The sequence below is a fragment of the Ptychodera flava genome, chromosome 1 (genome assembly GCF_041260155.1).
Source record: "Ptychodera flava strain L36383 chromosome 1, AS_Pfla_20210202, whole genome shotgun sequence".
NCBI lineage: Eukaryota > Metazoa > Hemichordata > Enteropneusta > Ptychoderidae > Ptychodera > Ptychodera flava.
Window position 1 is genome coordinate 60,166,982 of NC_091928.1, and position 24,165 is coordinate 60,191,146.

At 36.3% G+C, this 24,165-nt stretch overlaps 1 long non-coding RNA gene across 1 annotated transcript in view; it reads left to right on the top strand.

Moving 5' to 3' along the window:
- LOC139144708 (uncharacterized) overlaps positions 1 to 24,165 on the top strand; it is an 88,079-nt gene that overhangs the window by 48,945 nt on the left and 14,969 nt on the right. The gene's annotated exons all lie outside the window — the stretch shown is intronic.

The following is a 24,165-nucleotide window of genomic DNA, read 5'->3' on the forward strand; positions in this document are numbered from 1 at the left end:
TATGTAACTAGAATGACAGTCCTGATGACCGGGGATGAGAATGTGATCCCGTGTACAAAATCAGTATGCAGTAACAAGATAATCTCACAATACACAGCTTTAATACTTTGTTGAACCACTAACTATCAGTGGTTCAGGATGGTCCTACTTAAATTTGTAAATCACAAATGTCCCATGGACCTGGTAATGTATTACCTTGAATGGAAATGATTTTTTGAAAAGTTAAATTTAATATTACAGGCGTAACAATGATCGTAGTGTATCACCTGAAATATTCTGAGAAAAATGAAGCATCATACTCATAGCTGCATAGTACAGACGTTAAATGAAGTTAAGTATTCACAAAACGTTTCATCACTCAAACATGTCGGTTTGAATCGAATTGAATTTAGGTCCTTTTGTTCCAGTTTAAGTATTGATACTGATACAAATGAGCCTTAGCATACTGACCGTGACACTGAATTTGAGAAATACCCTGACAAAACACAACATATTGCAGAAATATGTGTCACCATGAGTTCCAATAAAACAAACTGAAAACAGGAATGTTAGTCAACACCATGTGGCTTCATATACAAAATTTAAACTTCAACACAAAATGAAATCTCAGGAAATATTGTGATAACAAAGTAGTATAAGCCCGTCAAAATGAATTTTAATACTGACTGAAGAGAAATACCTTCGCTTTGATTTTTTCATACAATCATCTACATGCATATCATTCATCAGTATCATTCACAAACTACTGTGAAAAGCTTTTACTGTTTCTGATGCTATGAAAAATGCATACTGAGTGCCATGAATTAGTCCCAACCAACGATGTACATATCATAGAATAAAGGTGATAAGTCAATTTGTGAATTTGAAACTGAATTACAATAACCTCTAGTGTATTAATACACAGCATGTACTGTTTTATCTACATTGAAAAAAGAACACAAAAAAAACAGGGACAGAGTTTTTGAAATCATATATAGAGTATGATTCATTTCATCGCCAGTGATACAACATGATCACTGATTTGAACTTTGGAAATGGGAATTAATCCAAAATGGATTACATGTACTGAAAAATCTTGTGTCAACGTTTATCAAAATCGTTATTATCTCCTTGGATAACATTGCAAACACTGTAAGTGCAAATTTTCTAGCATTAAATGGTTCATATTCATTAAAATTTCATGAATAGTCATTTATCATAGACTATGAAATAATTTAGTAAACTATTCTATAAAGCTTTCCACCATGTAATGTCTGAATCAGTGAAATCATTCAGAGGATCTGCTACATACAATTTGAAATTTATGTAACCAGAATATAGAAAAGTATCAGTCTCCATGATAAAACAATATTAGAGCAAATGCTTTATATTTTTCTAAAATTTACATGCTCACATTGTGTGGTATTCAACAAGCGTTGTAATGACAGTGTTATATCTGTTTAAAAATTAAACTTTTAATAAAGGATATTTTACATCCCTTGAGACAGGGACTTTTAATCATAATGTCAAAAACGATGAGGGACAATGTAGTCACTTTTATAGCAGATTAAGAAAATGTTGGCCACATGGATTTGGTGTGGAAACAAAATGCCTTTCAAGTTAAAAATCTGACATCCTGTTGTAGCAATTCTTTAAAATCAAATACTAATATTAAAATGTTCATTAAAATGATTTCAGTCGATAGAGCTGCACTGTGTTTAGTAGAAAATACAGTAACAATTTGTGACACATATGTAGATGAGGAAGGTGGAAATCTTTAATAGCTTTCTCCAGGATTGCATGACCAAAATGAAGAAGGAAATTCTGTACAATATTGTGAAACCGTTAGTTAGTACAGGAAAATTTGAGGAATCCACATTGCATGATTATGTGCCAAAATCCACTATAGAACTAAAAAATAAAAATGCGGAAAGATCTACAGCTAAAAAAAACTGGCATTAGAAAATGAAAAATTACGGACGGAATCAACGATGAAATAAATGGAAGAAAGACAAAAAGGGAGAGAATAAGAAATGGCAGAAGGACAATGAAAAAATGGAGATGAAAAAGAAAGGGATAGACAATTAGAAAAAACATCAATAGCAGTTAAAAGAGAAACGTTTAGAGCTTGGACATACAGGACAATTCTCCCCTTCTGACAATTTTGAAATCACTAACCATTTCAGGATAGTTCCCCTTTCAAGAAAATGATATTGAAAAATATTTGCTACATTTTGAGAAAATTGCTCAAGGGTTTGACTTTGCCCAGGAAGTCCTGGCAATGCTTTTGCAGAGTGATTTGGTGGGTAAAGCCAGAGAAATTTACATTCAGTTGTCAGTAAAGCAGGCTTCAGATTATGATTGTGTTAAGGCATTGATACTCAAGGGCTGTGATTTGGTGCCTGAAGCTTACCGTCAGAAATTTAGGGATTGTGAGAAGGCGAGGGATCAAACTTGTGTTGAATTTTCTCAAACAAAGGAACAACTGTTTGATCGTTGCTGTTCTTCTGTGAAAGTTTGTCAGGATCATGCAAACTTGAGTGAATTCATTTTGATTGAGGAATTTAAAGGGTAAAGTGACATAAAGACATTTTCGATGAACAAAAGGCAGATACATTAGTGGCTGCTTCACGTATGGCCAATGATTATTCATCGACTCATAAATCTTCATTTGTCAGAAAACCATCCAAGTCATTTTCATGCCGAAACAATGCACAAATGGCAATTGTTCACAAATTTCAATAACACTCCTACTTCATCAACTCCCAAGTCTTATTCCCCTTCTGGCAAAAATAGGTACTTATTGTAAGAAGATGGCAGTTTATGTCAGAATGCCTTAAAATGAAAAGGAAGCGTTAAAGTCAAAGTGGTCAAAGTGGATCTTTATAGCCCACCGGCTTTATTTTTTCATCATCTGAATAGGAGTCTACAACATATTTTTGAGGTTAAATCCCTCTTATCCCTAATTAATGAGGTCAAGGTAAATTTTTCTTAAGATAGAATTACGGGTATTTTCGAACCATTTATTCATGATGGTTTAATATCACTTTCTAGTAATTTGTCTTTCACTACCCCTGCCAAACTTTTAAGAGATACCCGGCGTCCAAGTCCATTTTGTTGGCAGATACCCTGCCATTTTCAGAAAAATTCATTTTCAGGTTCTAAAGTTTTAATTAAGGGGTAGTTTGTAGTGACTATATTTCTGTTACTCTCCATAATGTTTATTTGTCTTCGGACTAAGTTTTTGGATCTGTGACTTTAGATATCAAGTCATTTTTGCCCTTTTGAAGAAATTCAACTTCTTCTTGGAATGACCTTGCAGGGACAAGGTCATTACTGATCCACTTGTGACCAATAAGCTTAGTTTAAATTAGGATCCAGAGCCAATTGAACAGGAAACTCCAGTGTTGTATCCTCAAACCATGACAAAGAAAACTTCTGAGAATTAAAATAGTCTCAAAAATGATGTCACAGATGTTGAATTAAATGACACCTTTCCAAGTCAGGTGCTTGATACGAATCATTCCGTTATCATAAATGTATTCGAAACGTCCAGTAAAACATTTGCTAGTCAAGGTCAAACATTTTCTAGATCAAATCTTATTGCAGAACAACAAAAAGATCCAGATATTTGTGTTTTTGACAAAGTTGTTGACGGCGCTGGAGCTTCAGATAATCCTATTATTACAATACAAAGTCTGGTATTCTCATGCGCAAATGGAGACCTCAAGATATCTTTGTTTATGACGATTGGGCTATTAAACATAAAATTGTGCTTCCAAATTCCTATCCTGGTGAAATATTGCGACTGGCCCATGAAACCCCCTGGACCGGCCATTTCGGAGTCAGGAAGACCTCTCATAAATTTCTCAGTCATTTTTATGGGTCTGATCTCATGAAAGATGTAGCACATTGTTGTTAAACTTGTCAAACATGTAGGAAAACCAAATCAGACCATTCAAAAGGCCCTTTACAACAATTCTTGCATATCAAGACCCTTTTAGAAGGATACTCAAAGACTGTGTTGGACCCGTACAAAAAGAAAATCAGGAAATGAGTACATGTTGACAACAATTTGTACATCTACACGGTTCCTGGAAGCCATACCTTTAAGAAATATAAAGACAAAGACTATAGTCAGAGCTGTAGTCACAATTTTCACTTTATTTGGCCTTCCTAAATGTTTCCAGTTCGAAAGAGTCTCCACCTTTATGTCTTGATTTTTTTCTACAAGTCAAGGATCAGCTTGGCATTAAACAGTATAGGTCCTCAAAGACCCAGACCCAAAGTAAGGGAACCTTCGAGCGAATCTAATATTTATTTTTTCTTAGGGGCCCTAGCAAAAATAGACGAGACCCATTTGTTATTTTCGAGTTCTAGTTTTTTGTACGGGCCCAGGCTAGTTTACCAGCGTTATTGCCCGACTTCTTTCGTTTTCTGCAAGATGTAAGAGGTTTTTTGTTCTATTTCTTTGCAAATTTCTGTTGCTGTTTTCTTGTTTCGGAACTTTGTTTTGCTTTCTCCTATTCAGTGGAGATTTTTCATGCATCTCGCATCTTGCCTTCTGTCAATGACAAAATTGTTTTTTTTCAGATTTAATTGGTATCCTTCCCTATGTTATAAGTGATATAGCTACCTGTTTGCCTTTTCACCAGTTCTCTCCGTCTTGCTCCAGCTTCAGTGTCATAGCCATTTTGCGTTTTTTGCTGCTTTTTTATAGAGTCCAACTTTGCTTAGTCTTTTTCAGTAATTGACCATCATTTGCTATAACGCATTTGTCAGATTTCATTTTGCTTTTCGTCTCAAAATTTGACTTGATTTGATATATACTTTTCTTTACATGAGTTTAATTTTAGTAGTAAACGTTCATTTGAAAGTCTAGAAGTCATGTACTTTCCTGAGAAAAGGTGGACCCCTTGCAATCAAAGATACTTTCCATGAAGCCCTTTTTTCAACGATTGTGTTAGTTTTACAAATTCTCTTGATAGTACTCTTGTTAATCACTTTATCAGTGCTGGTATTACAAAAGTTGGTGATCTTTTTTCACCCTGTCAAAAAACGTTGTGCTCCCCAAGCCAGTTTAAAAACATTGTTTTTATTCAGTCAGATAGAATTTCAACAAATACTGACAAGACGTTGGTTGATTCTATTCCCTCTGATTGGAAAAACAAAATCAAAAGTTATTTTGAAGGGGACATTGATTTGGATGACGTTAATTCTTGTAATGGTCCTTCGTACTCTTTTGAACTTATATGTAAAGGCACTGATGACCATATTATTTTGAATTGTCCCTTGTATAAATTTGAAAAGGGTAGCATATATAAATTTTTGATTATGTCTAATTTTTATGGGAATAATGAACGACATGATACAGTTTATACACATCTGCTTTAACTTTCTGAAAATATCAAACCGTTGTTCACGTCTTGTTATCTCAGTCCAATAACCTAAAAAGAAGGAGGTCTTCAATGGCGTCTTCTCCATGGTGCATGTGCAACTGGCTCGTTTAAGTTCCATTTTGGCTATAGCTCATCCTCTGATTGTGTTTTCTGTAGTGCCAAAGATGACCTTTTACACATATTTTTAGAATGCCCTCGTCTTTCTCTTTTGTTCATTCTCCTTCGTAAACTCTGCCACCGTTTTCTTGGTCAGGAATGTAAGATTTTATACTGGTGGGTTGTTTTGAATCCAACCTTTAATAAATCGTACATGGACAAGAATACTTTTGCGCTTTTACTTTTTCTTTTTACGACGGCTGAATTTGCAATTCATCTGACGAGACCAAATTCAATTAATTGTCATAATCCCTCAATCAGTAATATGCTTTTTCTGTTTTTAAAAGGCGAGTGTATTCTCGCATTTTAGAAGAATATAACTACTTCACGCTCAATTCAAACATAGGTGCTTTTAAATACGTTTGTGTGTTAATGATATCATTGCCTCCGTAGACATTGATGGAATAATTACTATTGATTCAATTTGGTTGTGAACAAATCTTTCTTTTGTGTGCTTTCACCTCTAAGCACACTTTCCCTTTTGCGAAAACCTAACTCGTCCTGGGCAGCGTACTCCTCACGGTTTGAGAGGGGGTAGTCAGTTGAGAAAATTCTTAGTTGGCATGTCCCTTCTCATTTGCATTTTTCTGCAAGATGTATGGTGTTCTTGTTCTTTTTCTTTGCATACTTCTGATGCTGTGTACTTGTTTCGGAAGTTTATTGTGTTTTCTCCTATTCAGTGGAGAATTCTCATGCACCTCACATTTTGCCTTCTGTCGATAACATAACTGCTTTTTCAGATTTAATTGGTTTCTTTTCCCCATGTTACAAGTGATATAGCTACCTGTTTGCCTTTTCACCAGTTCTCTCCGTCTCGCTCTAGCTTCAGTATCATAGCCATTTTGCAGATTTTGCTGGTTTCTATATAGTCCAATTTTGCTTAGTTTTTTTTCAGTAATTGATCATCATTTGCTATAACGCATTTGTCTGATTTCATTTTTGCTTTTCGTCTCAAAATTTGAATTGATTTGATATGTACTTTTCTGTACAGGAGTTTGATTTTAGTAATAAACGTTCATTTGAAAAATCAAAAATCTTCTTCTTCTTCTTCTTCTGCCATTTGTTTTCAACCCTGATCTGCAAAACTACTGCATTTAATCTTTTAAACTTGGAAGTGAGCAAAGCAAATCAAAGATTGTTCACGTTACTATTGAAATTTAATTAGTTACGTGAGCTGGCGGCTATCTTGGATTTTCCAAAAACGTAAAAATGGCATGCCTGGTGACCTATTGGTCTGATCAATTTTAATTTGTTTATAAAGCAAGCATTACCTTAGGTCTTTAATATTCGCCAAACTTTGGCCGCCATTGTCGACTTTCGAAAACCAACAAATTCAATCTTTACAAATCTTCTTCTCCAGAAGCACACACTAATTGAACTGAAATTTTACTCACATCATTCTTTTTGCGAACTCGTTTATGTTTGTGAAAGACGTTTTGATCGGTCATGTGGTTTGGCCATATTTGATTTCTTTTCAAGTCTTCTTACATCTTGCTGTCCTATATGAGAGTACAAAAGGGCTCATGTCTATTGAACATTGACAATCATGGAACCAAACGGCACATCTAAATTTGGAATCCACTAACCTTGAACCTCACATCATACTGTAACGTCCTTCCTTGTAGAGATATCATCTGGAAGCCTCCATTAGGTTGGTAAGGCATGTGAAGGTTGACCCAAGATCGTACGAGAAGGAGAAAGGAGATAGTGTGATACTTTTATTATTTGTAAATGTTGAATGAGAACAATCGGGAACGGGATATTCCATGATGTGATCTTATTTAATCTTAAGAAGTAAACAAAGATAGGCGGGAAAATTACCATGTTTAAACCAAAGTAGTTATGTAAGTTTTGACACGTATTTACCTTTGTAGAGAATTTACACCAGAGACATTACAGATCAGAATTGGACACTCGGCGTGTTGCGCTCGCCATCGTAAATAAAGATCAAAAGTTGTGCAACAATCTACATCTTGGTGTGTAAGCTTCAGTTACTGGAAGTATCACGATCAAGACATAACTTGTAATTACCCGAACTCTGAGCGCAACAATACTGCAACTTATTAATAATCCAGATATCTAATTCTTTGCATCATATAGACCTAGAGATCTGATTTTTCGTAAAAGGGATAAGAATGGAGAAAAAGTCTTGACAAAGTTTCACGCTACCAGAATGTTCTTTGACGTTGATTCACATATATGCCTTTAAATCAGTAACATAATTGTTATCCCCTTCATATTTCCTAGAATAGGGGAACTTATGTTGCAAATACTAGAACTATTTAATTCTCCACATACTTAATTTTTGGATGCAAATTCGTTGAACAAAATTTCATGTGACCCCCATGACATTTTACATAAATTAAGCATATTGTTGTGCCTAGCAATTAGAACCACAAGTTCTACACTCTTCATATTTTGTAGGATGTGGGACCTTATTGCAGCACCGCCTGTACCTAATGAAGTATGTACATATCTTATTCCGGACTAGCCATTAGAACTAGGGCTCCGACTTTTGGTACATGGAGATAACTATGGCAGCAAAGTCTTTTGCCAAAACGTCATGTGAGAATGAGAACCTTAGACCTCCATTTTACAAATACGCCCATTACTCATTAGCTTAGTGTATATCTGTTTCTATTATTGCACATATGTACTGAGATGTTTCGAAACACACTCATTCCTGCTGCGCAGCTATATCAAGGGTTTTGCAAACTTTAAAGGCTTAGATGGTAATACAAATTTGCAAGGCCATTGACCCTGTTATTTTTAGAAGAAGACTACAGCTTAGCTGCAGTCATATATTATTATTGCCCAAATTAGATTCCAAAGGGCTCGTGTCTGTTAAACAATGACTGTTACGAGACTAAATTGCACATCTTGATTTAGGAAACCCACTGACGCTATTTGACGAAATTGTGAAATGGTGAAATGAAAAATCAAAAAAGGAGAAAAAGGAGAAAAATTCTAACAAATAAAGGAACCGAAATATATACAAAAATAAATCCGACAAATACCGAAACAGACAATGGATTCTATTTATCACTTTGGCCACTCACTCTCTTCATTGTCCCCTGAGGACAGCACATCCACATGGCTTAGGCATTGTACGGAAATTATAAGGCAAGAGGTGGTTATAGGGAAGGAAGCCATTGTTTTCAAAATGATGCTGTGCAAAAAAAAGTGACCCTTCAATAGTGTTTGCAAGCAACAACGACACCCCGTTCTCTTTCCCCATACATTTCATCATCACCATCAATAACTTTTAGGGGCCCAAGCAGGCTGGGCCCCTATTGTTATTGCTCGAGTTCCACTTCTTCCTCTTCTTATTCTTCCGCTGTTTTTTGTCGACACAGATATCTTAAACCGCTGAACGAAAACTTCTCAACTTGCAGAGCTATATCACACGAATGAGTACTCGTACACGTGACCCTTGAAATTTTGATAGGTCATGTAACCTGGTGGACATATTTGATTTTCTAAAAACCTAAATTTGGCTTCTCCTGATGACCTAGGGGTCAATTTGATTATCTTTATATAGCAAGAATGACCTGAGATCTTACGGGTCAGTCACAATCAGGGTGCTCTAGACAGATTTCGACATGTTGCGCTCTAATATAAAAAAATTTTGAGCAAAATTTAATGAAACATTGTTCTTAATACGAAACAACCAGTAGAACCAAACAGGTCCCATCGAAAAAATGGAGTTTCTGGGATGATTTTGAGCTGAGTAGTGAAAAAAGTACGCAAAAAATAGGTCAAAATGGGCGTTACACTGTTTCATCTGAAATAGCACATTTTGTAAACTCACTTTTTGAAACTGTTAGATTAATTTTTTCGATTATTCAGAATATTTAAAGTATCACATACCATTTCTTCTTTCTTTTGCAAGTTATTTCATCTTCGTACATGGATTTGAATGGAAATGGCGTGATAACAAGTGAAATTGGTGTGTCGTTACGCTTTTTATATTTTGACAACAGCATTGATTTATCTCTCTATTATCACTTGGAAAACATTACCATAGAATGTTTCCTAAAACATCTATTTGATTGGAAGACCAACTGTGATTAGTTGGTACTAAATGTTTATAGGGTCAACGTATTGATTATGAATGACAAATCATGAAAGTTGCCCACTTTTTTGTCCCCAAATTTTGTAGTGTCCGTGACACCCTCATAGCTTTCAGCCATATTCAGATAGTAGAGATCTGATGTCATTAGCCAAAGTGGCCCTGTTTGCCTTCCTTATCTGTTAAAAAATATAATCCATTTACCACTTGTATTGTTTCAGTGTATCAAAAAGGGGCCAAAAGTAGTGTCCGTGACAGCTGTAGTGTCCGTGACACCGAATCCATACATTACTTGTTACAGTGATTTAAGCTGGTAATTCTATTGTTTACCAGCTGAAGTTACATTTTTATAAGAGAGTAACTTAGTTTTTGAGTAAGACATCAATGAAATAAATTAAACCAGTGAAAGATGTTTTTTCTACCTTTTAAGATTGTAATGTTAAAAAACTGTCCTATGAAATAACGGTATGGGGGTTAAAAAAGGAACAGAAATAGTGTTATCAGTTATTTCCCTATATATAAAGTAAGATAGAAATGTTATTTATAGTGAAATTAAGGCATAACACTGAACAAACTAATTTACTTTCACATTAAACCACTTTCCATTAAAATATTTGCAACTGGCTTCATGTCACGGACACTACACACTAACAAGTGGTTAACCATTTTTACTACATTTACATTTAAATTCACCTGACATCTGAAGTAAACTTCATAGACCATAGTAAATATTTTAAAAACAAAAGAAAATGTGGTTTTGAATTATATAGGGGGGAGTGGTTGCAAATCTGACTATTTATGATGATGCTGCAGTAGTGTTAGCCCCAGTACAGATCTGTGTCAACAGTGATGCATATAAGGGGAGGGTTCATGTCCCTTCAAATTATTTTTCTGTTTTAAACCCTTTGTTTGCACTATAAGGTTGTATTATTAGTGTTTGATGAAATTTCAATCGTACGTTGTTTGGGAAAGCTTTGGCGATATATAAGAAGTGTAAGTGGTTGCACAATTGACTATTTATCATGGTGCTGCAGGAGAGTTGGCTCCGTTAAGGATCTATATCAACAGTGATGTATATAAGGGGAGGGTTTATATCCCTTAAAATTATTTTTCTCTTTTAAGCCTTTGTTTGCATTATAAGGCTGTATTATAAGTGTTTGATGAAATTTCAATCGTCTGTTGGTTTTTAAGGGAAAGCTATGGTTAGACATAGTCGGATCGATCATGTGGTGACAATTGAATGCTGTGATCCTGGAATCTGTTTGGAAACCAAAGTGTGTGGTTTCTCCTCAGTCGCAAAGTTCTGAATCTTTTCAAAAAGTGAATCACATTTTGGTATTCAGAGATGCTAGATCAGACTATGTCTCGCCATAGCTTTCCATAAACAAACAGCACACGACTTAAATTTTATCAAACACAAATAATACAACCTTATAATGCAAACAAGGGGATAAAACAGAAAAATAACATTACGGGACATAAATCCTCCCCTTATAAACATCACTATTGACAAAGATCAATAATGGAGCCCACACTACTGCAGTATCACCATAAATAGTCAGATTTGCAACCTTTTCCCCCCTTATACACAATAGATGCTGACCAAATACTTAAAATACTCCAGTCACCTACATATAACACTATGAGTGGCAAGAGAGTATTATATTATACTCTTCATGACTTTAATTAGACTTCTGATATAGAGGATTTGTGTTTAATATTGTCTGTTAAAACTGATAAAGAAGTTGCCCCTTTAAGTATTCAAATGTGTAGTGTCCGTGACGCTACTGAAATACAGATCACAATAATATGTTGGAAACCAAATATTCAGTAAATCATTTATTGTTCACTTTATAGTGTTACTAGGACAGTTTTGCATTGTATAGCATTTTCTACATACCAGTTATCATTGTCTACATACCAGTTATCTCAAGAATTTTTGTATTTAGTGTTGTATTTCTGATAAAATTTTCTGGTTATTGAAAAATACCAGTACTACAAATATTCTTTATGTCAAACTTCCTTAATAATATGTTTTGATTTGTTTGTAATCAATTCTTGTCATAATTTCACTGTTTTTACAGGTTTACTGGTTATAATAAACAATAGTTTGTTTTCACACACCATATTCCTGAATGTGTAGTGTCCGTGACGCTTTTACCATACTACAAAAATGACTAGAAAACTAACAAAAAATGAGCAAAATTTTGCTGCAAATACTATTAATGTTTTCTAAAGACTTCAACAATTGCAGTAAAAAATAATTTAAATGTACTAAAGGGCAAATCTGTAAACTAGAGGAATCGTAAGCTCATGGGGAGAAAGAAATGAAAAATTCTTTTTTTTCGTAACAAATCATTTTGCAGGAAATCATGCAAAGCTGGGTAAAATCCTGATACATTCACCTTATTTTCTACAACAGATGTATATATTTTCTGGTTAAACTTTTAAAAGAATATTTGTACAAATTTTGTATAGTCTACTATGTTATATTTCTCCATCAACTCATAATATTTTGTAGTGTCCGTGACGGTGTGTCAACACGATAAAGAACTGATTGCCATGGAAATACTGAGAAAGTTTGGTTCACAACTTTTCAAGCAAATATGTACCAAACCTTAAGCTTTGTTAATTTTGTAAATTTAGATATGTGTCTACAAGATGAAATTTTGACAAAGTGAAACACTCTAGAGCACCCTGATTGTGACTGAGCCGTTATGAATTTGGAAATAAACCGGGCGGGCGGTCACATGACCTAAACACCGTATTGGATTTTCGAAAAATTCCAATTTATCTTTAAAAGTCTCTTCCAGAACCAAATGACAGATTGAACTGAAAGCTTACTCGTGTAGGCATTTGGATCGATCACATGATTTGGCCACCATATTAGATTTGGCAAAAATCCTAATAATATCTTTAAAAGTCTTCTCCTGAAGACCTAACACACCGATTGAACTTTAATTTTACTCGTGTCATCCTTAGTGTGAGCACATTCAAGTTTGCAAAAGGCATTCGGATTGGTCGTATGGTTTGGCGGCCATAAAGGATTTTGCGCATATCACAATTAATTCTTTTAATTATTCTCCTCCAGAACCAAAGCACCGATTCCATTGCAATTTTACTCGTCTCATCCTTAGTGCAACCACTTTTAAGTTTCGGAAGGGCACTTGGACCCATCATGTGGTATGGCGGCCATATTGGTTTTTGAGAAAAATGTATGACTATCATACGAAACCTACAAAACCATGAAATGATGTTCAGAATTCTTCTTTTCAATAAAAAAGACCATTAAAAATTTAAATTTTGCACATAGTATCATTATTGCAAGCACCTGGAACCAGGGCAACTGCTTAGGCCCCGTAACGCCACTGCCTGCAGCTTTAATTTTATTTTTCATTTCTCATTGACTTTCGAAATTTCAACGAATACTTCTTTAAGGGAATGGACATAAATTACGGGGGTGGGAGTGGGCCGGTGTTTTTTGAGGGTGGGTTGCCATTTTTCGCACAAGCATTTTCGAAGGGTCATAAAATTTTGTGCAAGCCTATGGCGGAGGGTCACCTTTTTCATGCATCAAAGCTGAAATTGCATGTGCAGGTATTAAGAATATGGAATACTGAAAAAAGAAAAAATACCTCCTGGCACTTTCATTTTCTGCCATTTCCATTTTTGGCGGGCCCTTCGGGCGCAAATTTCAGGTATAATAAACAATGTATTTATAATGTGAGCAGCCACATTGATTTAAGTTGTTATGATTTCTACTTATTCAACTCCTCTATTGTGCATAACTGTCCCCTATAATGACTCTTTCAATAACAATTTGGGAGATCACTTATTTGACATCATTGTCCCATTAACAATACATTGGGTATAGGTCTGTGTCAAATGTTCATGTCGGTGTATGTACATTTTTTATTTTTTGGGGACATTGACAGAATATAAACTATTCAGAATAGTTCATAGTGTCATCAATAACAACTAGAAGCTTCAGGTCGAACAACTTTTGAATAGCAATTTAGGATCAGATAACCTATGAGTTATTTGTAGTTTCCTCATAGCTTACAATGTATAGTGAATCAACATTTCGGTGAAATTCCAAAATCAAATTTCTTGCACAACCATTGACTTGAAACCAGGACTCTAGTCTAATCATGAACATTAATACTAATAATTAGGTGTACATAAATGCACAGGTTTACCTAGTTTTGTATTGGAAAAAAAATTATTCATAGTTTCATCATAGACTGCCATGTATAGTGAATGGACATTTCAGTGAAATTCCAAAATCAAATTTCTTGCACACCCATTGACTTGAAACCACTCTAGTCTAATCATGAACATTGTTACCAATAATTGAGTGTACATAAATGCACAGATTTACCTAGTTTTGTATTGGAAAAAAATTATTCATAGTTTCATCATAGACTGCCATGTATAGTGAATCGACATTTCAGTGATATTCCAAAATCAAATTTCTTGCACAACCATTGACTTGAAACCACTCTAGTCTAATCATGAACATTGTTACCAATAATTGAGTGTACATAAATGCACAGTTTTCCTATTTTTGTATTTGAAAAAAATTATTAATAGGGTTTCATCATAGACTTCCATGTATAGTGAATCAACATTTCGGTGAAATTCCAAAATCAAATTTCTTGCACACACATGGACTTGTAACCACTCTAGTCTAATCAAGAACATAAATATCAATAATCAAGCATACATAAATACACAGATTTGCCAAGTTTTGTATTTTAAAAAAATTATTCATAGTTTCGTCATAGACTACCATGTATAATGGATCAACATTTTATGCGAAATTCCAAAAACAAAGTTATTGTACACAGATGCACGTGTTGCCACCCTCTTCTAATCAAGCACAATTATGTCAATTACCCAGGGTCCATATATGCACAAAATAGTGCATATTTTTAATTCTGAATTTTTTTTTACAGTTTTGTCATAGACTCCCATGTATAGTGGATCAACATTTTGAGCGAAATTCCAAAATCAAATATCTTATTCTCATGTGCACTTGTAAACAACCTATGCTAATCAAGAATATCTATATCAGTTATTAACATCTACAGATGAACAGATATTGCTAGTTTTATAATGGAAATACACGTTCGTAGTTTTCTTATAGACACAACCATGTATAGTGAATCAACATTATCGATGAAATCTAAAATTTACATTTTTTGTACAGGCATGCACTTTTTACCTGCCACTTCAAGCAAAGTACATTTACATGAATTTTATCACACACATATCATTTTATATTTTTTGGACAACGCATTATATCGGCCACATTTTGCCTTCCTTTCAGGAGGGCGACTTAAAAAGTATAGCAAGTCAGAAGGGGTCTTGAACTCATTGCGGGTTTGTTGGGCGGTATTGTGTAACAGGGAGGGTCACTTATTTTCATGCACGGATATGGGGGAGGGTCACTAATTTTGTGCATGAACTTTTGAAGGGTCACTAACTTTAATAAGTTTTATGCAACGTTTCAAGTAATTCGATGAACGAAGCATTAAATTTAACATCATAATATGCCTAGCTTAAATATGGTCATCTAATTGGCCGGATCCAGTGTTATATTCTCAACAAGAAGACCTGTGTTGTATAGGCCATCACAACTTTTCCCAGCACAGCTTTAGACATGGTTGGTATATCTGATGTGGGGCAAGTCGGCCATACTAACCATGTCTATTAAGACAGTTGCGATTACGAATAAAGCAAGCAACTGTGTTGGTGTCACAAATGTCCCTGCATTTAACAACAACACTTACGTTCATCAAGCACGGAAAACTATGCAGACCTAGCAAAGCCGTTTGTAACGACAATCGAAACAGAGTAAGCATGTAAAGACAAAGATATTCACAATTCGTGCCATATAGCATGGAGTTACTAGCTATTCTAATGACTCCATGATCGTAGCGAGCTACTAGCCATGGTGGTAGAAGAGAATTATTTTACCTTCATGGACTAGCATACGCCTGACCGAAAACATATAACCACGGTGGTTACTACTTATATTAAGTCGAAGGAATTTTATATCTCGGTATCAACCCTATGGCCGGTATAAGTCAAGATTGCTCGGCTATGACTGCGTCGTAGCCGTATTAGCCCTGTCACCAGAGAGGACTAGTGCGCGTGTAGACGCAAAAGGAGTACAAAATTTGCAGCCACCTAAGTTCGTGTACGGTGATTTGTGTTCGGCCACTATGTTTCCCTCTATTGTGGTGGAGGGTAAAATAGTGTAAGGAATATGTACACAGACGCGCAGAGAGCAAGATATCACCTACGTTGACAGAAGCCCACCGTTTAAAGACCGAGAGTAGTCTAAAATGAACTCTCCTCTTTTAATTTTTCTGAAGCATACCACATCAACTGAACTGCGAATCTCCTTTTGAAGACATATTCACACTCACTCAGTAAAATAACATTTGACTTAATGCCTGAGTGAGTAGAACATGCCAAGATATACAATGAAATACTGAAACAAATCTTTCCGACCAAAAAAATAATAGTCGCATACAAAGAAACATAAAGGAAACATTAGTGAAGGCAAGACTAAACAAACAAATGAACAGCAACGACATGGTAACAGTGTCTTCCACACAAGCTTCAACCATGGACGTAAAAATTTTACCTCCATGCTTTTAACAAATCAAAACATTGGTATCCTAATAAGACTTTTAGAAAGCAAAGCAGTCGAACATGATCTATATGAATTGCATAAATTCAAGTCACTGATATAGGATCTGCTCAGGGTTCCGAAACGAAAGCGTCAAAGATCACAGTGTCTCAAACATAATATGTCTGTCTTCGTCTTTCCCTGGTTAATGGCTAATGCCTAATACCTGAACATCCGTCCTGCACTAGTCCACAATCAGAACATACCACAGAACGTCCAACCACACAACCCAAACATAATTTAATGCTCGATGTGTGGAGCCGCGTTCCCCTAGTTTAATTGTAATGTGTCATTTTTCGTGTGGTTCGCTAAATTGTTAATGAGACTTCTAATTACAATGTTGCTTTCTAAGTTACCCATCCAACCATTTTAAAGAAGATATCAAGATAGAAAGAATAGTCAAGTTTGATCAATTAGGTTCAAGAATCTTGGGAAAGAAGCTCAAACTGGTGAATCCTCAGCAAAGATATTCAAAAATGCTTGCATATATACCGGCCCTACCCCTGTGATTTATTTCTAGTCCCTTACTCTATTAGCCTAGGCCCCTATTTGTCATAGACTTTGTTCAAATGCACATATGCAGGTCAGAACTTCATGTATATATGTGGTAATGGAATATGTCTGCACGAATTCCAAACGGCATTTATCTTGCATGTTATAGAATGCTCGCGCTATCGAAAAAAAACTTCCTGTAGACTCTATTTTGCAGAACAACACTGATCTTTTCATTGTGACTTACACCTGGTTCGTGATGACCCCGTTCAAGATCGTTTTTCCTCGAAAACCCCAGGACACGTACTCCATACACCAAGTACCTAGAACTCGTCGCAAAGGAGTTGGTACTGCTGTCATAGGTAAAGCCAATCTTTAGGTCACTCTGAACAAGTCATCTCCGTTTAAAACTTTCGGGATTCTCGATGCGAACGTTTGCCTTTCATCAACAATGATTCATGTAATTGTGATTTACCTCCCCTCCCCGAACTCCTGCCAGCATACTGTGTCAGATTTTCTTAACGAATTCACTCAGTTGCTGGAAGTTATTCAATCATGCAGGTAATCTAATTATCGTTGGAGATTTTAACATCCGTGTTGATGACCCTCGTGATCGTGATGCCTTGAAATTCGTTGACTGTCCTTAAACCGGTAACTCTCGGTAGGGCCCTACCGAGAAAAATCGATGAAAATGGGCGGAGCAAAACATAACTAATATGGTTTCTTTGTGAACAAAAAGTAGCAAATTAAAACAGCTGGTTGAACACCTCCAAAAATAGAACGTGCACGCCACATACTGTAAACATTGACTGCACGGTGACTTTACGTATACTATTTTCACCCAATTTTACGGTTTACTTTCCATACGTTACATCCACTCATTTCCCCAATAGGTTTTTCTTGAACATAGACTTTTTCGAAGTCTTACTGGAGCAGAGGTTCGGCGCGGCGTCGCCTCGGATTTGTACAAACCGTGATGACGTTGCCAGGCGATCGATCGACACTCCTTAGTTCTCATGCGTCATGGTATACGTTTCTCGTCCGAAAACGAAGCGTTTGTCATTGTATTCAGCGCCTTTTTGAATGATTCAACATAATGCATATCATGACAGTGGCAATAGCTATCCGCATCTTTGTATACGGGTAAACGATGCAGAAATCGTAGAAAATGTAGTTTTCTGCCACGGGATCTATTATCGGGTTTTCCTCGGCTCAGTCATAGTATATATAGTGTACATCACTCTTGCAGGGAGTCTTGATTGAAGATAATAATGAAGCACCGTTTTGTCCAAACGCCGTCCTAGAAATGCCGCATTTCAGGAAAGAACGGGAAAAAATCAAAACAGTTCTGAAAGAACAGCAAATTCGCCTACTAGATGTCCAAATTTATCGAGTGTGGTTATTTCAATGGACACGGACATTTACCACAATGCTCAACGGCCAAGTCGTCTACCAAATTTTGTAGAGCTTTTGTCTTACAAACAATCCTTTCCTCGTTCGACCTTAGTTCAGCGAGGCAGGGCTGTGTCTCCATTATAAAACGTAGTTTTCCACAGTTCTTGGATGGTAGTTGTAGTTTCCTTTTCAAAACTTTCGTTGTCTCATGAACTCGGCGCTGTCGGATGGGAGGGTACCGACGACTATTCCCCGGCTTCGATTACAAGTTTTATGGTGACCGAAATGAAATGTGGTGTCGATTTGTTGTCTTATGATTATTTCAAAAAGCTTCTGAAAAATACTTATTTTAGAAATCAAACCTGTTAATATTTAATCACCAAAAAAAATCAGAATAAAGTGATTTCATAAATTCTCCGAGCATTCGTTTCAATGTTCATCCCTCCTTATAAAATGGTGAGTTCTAGTATTTCGCTACTTTGAACGATCCCGCCAAAATCGAGTGCACTGCACTTCTACACTCTCCACGCAGTCGCGATACTATTCATTACAAACGCGTGGTAGTCAGAGTCAGACTGCTAATCACACTATGTCAGCTGGCTTTATGAAGATAGCGGTCACTGATGAGCACTAGAGGTAGCCACGGGAATTTTCTTTGCCAGGAATGAATTGGAGCTAACTGTGATGGGGATCGAGCGCGGACATTTGAGTGCAACTTATGGGACTGATTAGTACGGTGACCTCAGCTGCCGCCGGCGACGTTTGTCAACTCGACGTGTGATCACTGAGATCAGTATAAGTGACCCAGCACAGTGACGACCGAATATGCCGAAGGCGATTGCAGGCGTCAAAAAAATCCCGGTTTTGTCAGCACATTGGAGGCTACTTGTCTTTTTGAATTTTGACTTTGTTCGCTTTGTGTTGCATAGGCATGCACGGCTTTAGATCGGGAAAAAAATGTATATCACTTTTGGAAACAGCTATAAAGAAGCGATAGTTACGCATATCGCATTGCGATGATTGCGCTTTCAACAGTACGTTGACTAGAGGGTAAAACTTGACATTTGAAAAGAAGATAGAAGATATACAGACAGTGTAACAAAGTGAAAGATCATGCCAGAATTTGTGCTGGTACTTGTCCGTGGTCTCAACCCGAACATACCAGACGTACTTTATGCCGGGCATGAATGACAGTATAGGCCTTCCTGTCTGTAAAATGTACGGCTCAGGTAGGCCAACACAAATGAAAACGGTCCTTTTCAGGACCAACAAATTTTCCAAAAAGAGAACTACCGAATCAAATGTGTTTGCATGTATTTGTTATACACAGTGTGTGTGCGCGTTTGTATCTTTCGGTACGCTCCGAGTATTTGGTGTTTTTCCCCGCCTTGAACAATCAACGCTACGTACGGAAAAAGTAAACAACGTATCGCTAATGACTCATTTGCAATTTGCATATCATGTCAATCATGCAGATTCAAACTGAACATCGAACGTTATACCGGCGATATTACCGGCAAATATTTTATCCTTTTTCTGGTTCCAGACGTCATTTCAAATTTAATTTCGTCAGAAACCAAGTATATTGTGCCCCAAATACTTATACACATATCCCTCAATTTCCAAGAAAAAATTAATCGTTAGATTTCTTAATTAACGGTTTTTATGGACGGCGTCCAGAGCGTACCGAGTACGTTTGAATATCCCACCATTATGACCACTCTCGTAGGTTCTCGCGCTTTTATACGGGAGTTGGGGCTTTAACTCGTTTGGACTAGAACAACATATCCAGTTTTCCACCCATAACAAAGGACACACACTGGACCTCATCATCACCAGATCGTCGGACACTTTCATTTCAACAATTACAAATGACTAGCTGCTACCCTCAGATCACGCATCTCTACACTTCAACATCATGTCAAATGAACCACTACCGTCTACAATCATGCGTACTTCAAGAAGACTTCGAAATGTGAATTTAGACAGCCTTAAGGAAATGCTATAGTCTTCATTATCTATATTGCCTTCAGATGATGAGTGTGCTACTCATATGGCTGAAAACTACACTAATTTACTTCGTGCTGCGATCGACAATCTTGCTCTTCCTGTTACCAGATTCTTTATCAACAAGCAACGAGCCTCTTGGTACACTGTTGAGCTAATCGACGAACGGAAGCAAGTGCGTACGTTATAAAGAAAATGGAAAACAACAGAACTTGTCATACATAAGGACATCTTCAAAGCTGCTCGTTCTGTATAATCGGGTAAACTACATGAGATGCACGCTAAATTCCATAGAGAAAGAATCCAGAATGCTAATCAGAAGTCTCTTTTTACTGTTATTGATGACATGATAGGAAACAAGTAGATTATCGCAAGAATGCTCCCTGACATTGAAATTTCTGAGTTGCCTAATATTTTTGCAAACTTTTTCAAGTCTATGATCGCAGAATACGTCATGGTTTACCATCAGTCGTCCCTTCTGACTCTTGCAATTTAAATCACTGTCTAAGCTCTTTTATACCTGTGTCTATTGACTTTGTGTTAAAACTCATTAACACTTGCCTCCCAAGTCTTGTGGAGCTGACCCTTTGCCAACCGATTTATTGAAATCATAATTTGAACAGATTTTCCCGACTATAACTAAAATAATCAATAAGTCTCTTCTTTCTGGAGGGTTCCTACAGTCTTGTAAATCTGCAATTGTTCGTCCTCTTCTCAAGAAATCTAACTTAGACCCGAATGTTCTGAAAAACTATTGCCCCTTGTCGAGTTTGCCTTTCTTTTCAAAGCTTATTGAGCACATAGTTTTTTTGTCAATTGAATGCTTATGTATGCCATCACAATTTGTTTGCAAAATGTCAATCAGCATATCGAACAGGCTATGGCAAAGAAACTGCTGTTCTGAGAGTCCAGAACGATATTCTACGTGCTCTTGATAGACGCAAAGATGTCATTTTAATTTTACTTGATTTATCTGCTGCCTTCGACACGATTGATCGCAATATTTTATAACACAGGCTGTGTCATAGATTTGGTATCCCGGGGACAGTGATTTAAATCCTATCTGCGGGGGCGAACGCAGTCAGTGTGTTGGGTCAATCGTGTCTGAGGCACAATCTCTCGATTGTGGTGTACCTCACGGTTCCGTCTCGGACCAATTTTATTCAATCTGTACACAGCACCCTTAGAGGATATCATTGTCAAGCAAAGGTTATATTATATGATGTACGCTGATGACACGCAATCGTCTATCACTTGCGAAGCAAATCAAGTCCCGACAACTTCAATTGAACTATGTGTTAATGAAATCAGGGGATAGATGCGAGACAATATGCTCGCTCTAAATTCTGGTAAAACCGATGTCATTCATTTTTCTTCTGAATTTACAGGTGTAGGTTCGGTTCCTCGTTGTGATATTTAAATAGGTGATATCATTGTTCACCCATCTGACACTGTTCGCAATCTTGGTGTCACGATGGATTCTAGTGGCAGTATGTCAGCAAATGTTGTCAATGTATGTAAATCGGCCTCTCATGCCCGTTGGAAGATTGGTAAAATCCGTAATATACTTGATCAGCCTTCAACTGAGAAAATCATACATGCTTTTATCACATCTCGCTTGGATTATTGCAACAGTTTACTTTTTGGTCCCTTCTTGAAATACATACGCAAACTGCAAACAATTCAAAATTCGGCAGCTCGACTTGTTACCAAGAAGAGAAAATGTGATCACATTACTCCCATTCTTCGTGACCTTCATTGGCTCCCTGTTGAACAACGTATGCAATTTAAAATTATTTGTGTTACTTTCAAAATTTTTTTATAGTTATGTACCATTTTACCTTGATGAGCTTTTGATTAGACGTAGTACGAGTCATACATTACGTTCATTTTCAAATGGGGAAATTATGTTACATCAACCCATTGGTCACATAGCTTACTATGGTAATAGGCTTTTTCAATATTTGCGCATCGTTTGTGGAATTCTTGCCATCGCACCTTCGTGCATCTCAGTCACTCGATAATTTTAAAGACGGTTAAAAACTTACCTTTTAAAGTCATTTTATACAAGAGTTTTATACCCTTTTAAGTCATTTTATACCTGAGTTTTTATTTGTTTATCATTTTTAACCATTCCTTGCGTTTTACCATCTGTTCCTTTTATTGAACATTTTAAATTTACTGTTATTATTTGTCACTCTTTTTTTGTTTTTAAGTAAAGCGCATTGAGATATTTAAATATGTAATGCGCTATATAAGAAATAAAGATTATGATTATGTTGAAGCCGCATGGTGATTTATCAGTGTAAATAAATCGATGATATAAATTGCCATAAAAATGCATCTCTTATTAGCTTAAACTGCAGGACGTGATTCATGAAATTTTGCAAACGGCACCAAGCAAGCGTCCCGTGGCGTTTAAATTTGTCTTACCCATGTCAATGTGCTTTATTCAAGATAACATTCAATAATAATTAAGTTCTATTGATATTGTAAGTAACAACAATTGTTATGAGATAGCATCAGGCATATTTCATGCCAATTTCTCTAGTTTTTGGGTTTTTTATTTCTACATTTTGCTATTACGCTGTTTCGAGATTTGATTGATTTGAACATCACACCATACTGTATTTTATAAATAATGTACGCATCTAAATTTAGGCTACTTGATAAAGCTTGAGGTCTTTTATTGGTACAAAGGTATAATTATGGGGAATATGGATGTTTGAAAAATTTAATGTATCCAGGATGGCCTTTGACCTTGATTTTACATATATGCCTATAAATGGGTAACCACAATTGCTATACCCTTCATGTTTCTTATAATGGAGACCATATGTTGCAACATTCTCGGTCTCATTAATTATATCTATTCTAGGCCTGCAAGAAGAACTAGACATCTAATTTATGGTGCACAGGGATAAGCATTTGCACATTGCAAAATGTCCTATACCTCAATAATTATGCAAATTTCTAATTATGAACTGGCAAATAGAACTAGGCATCTGATTTTCAGTTCTGTAGACCTAGACGTCGGATTTTCGGTAAGCAGGGGTAAGTACGGGAGCAAAGTTTTTTGACAAAATTTCACGTTACCAGGATTGCCTTTGACCTTGATTTCTCATATAAGCCTATAAATCAGTAACCACCATTGCTACACCCTTAATATTTGGTAAAATCCGGAACCTTATGGCACCACATCCTGAACCTCATTAATTATGTCCGTATCTAATTGTGGGCCACTTAGTAGCTTCGGCCTGAGGTCTGATCTTTGGTACACAGAGATAAGTATGCAATCGAAGTTTTTTGACATAATGTCATATGACCAGGATGACGTTTGACCTCGAAAAAGTAAACATGCCTATATATCAGTAACTACAATCTAATTCTAACCAAAAGGGCTAGAGAGCCGGAGTTTGGTACACAGGGAGAAGTGTGAGATAGAAATCTGTTGTCAATATGTCACACGACCAGACCTCATGAATTATGCGCATATCTAATTTCAAGCTGATCAATAGGGCCAGAGAATCGAATTTTGGTACACAGACAGTGCTATGGGATAGAAATCTATTGTCAATATGGCACATGATCAAATCTCATTAATTATGTGCATATATAATTCTAGGCTAATCAATAGGGCCAGAGAGCCAAATTTGGTATACAGGGTGCAGTATGGGATAGAAATCTATTGTCAATATGTCACATGACCAGACCTCATTAATTATGCGTATATCTCATTTTGAGAAAGCCAATAGAGCTAGAGGTCTGATTTTTGGTATATGGGGATAACTATAGGATAGGAATTTTTTGACAAAATGTCATGTGACTTCAATGACCCTTGACCTAAAATATACATATTTGTCCATAACTCAGTAACCAAAAGTGCTACACCGTTCATATTTAGTATGATGGGAGACCTTATGATGCCACATCCTGTACCTCATTATTTATGCACATATGTA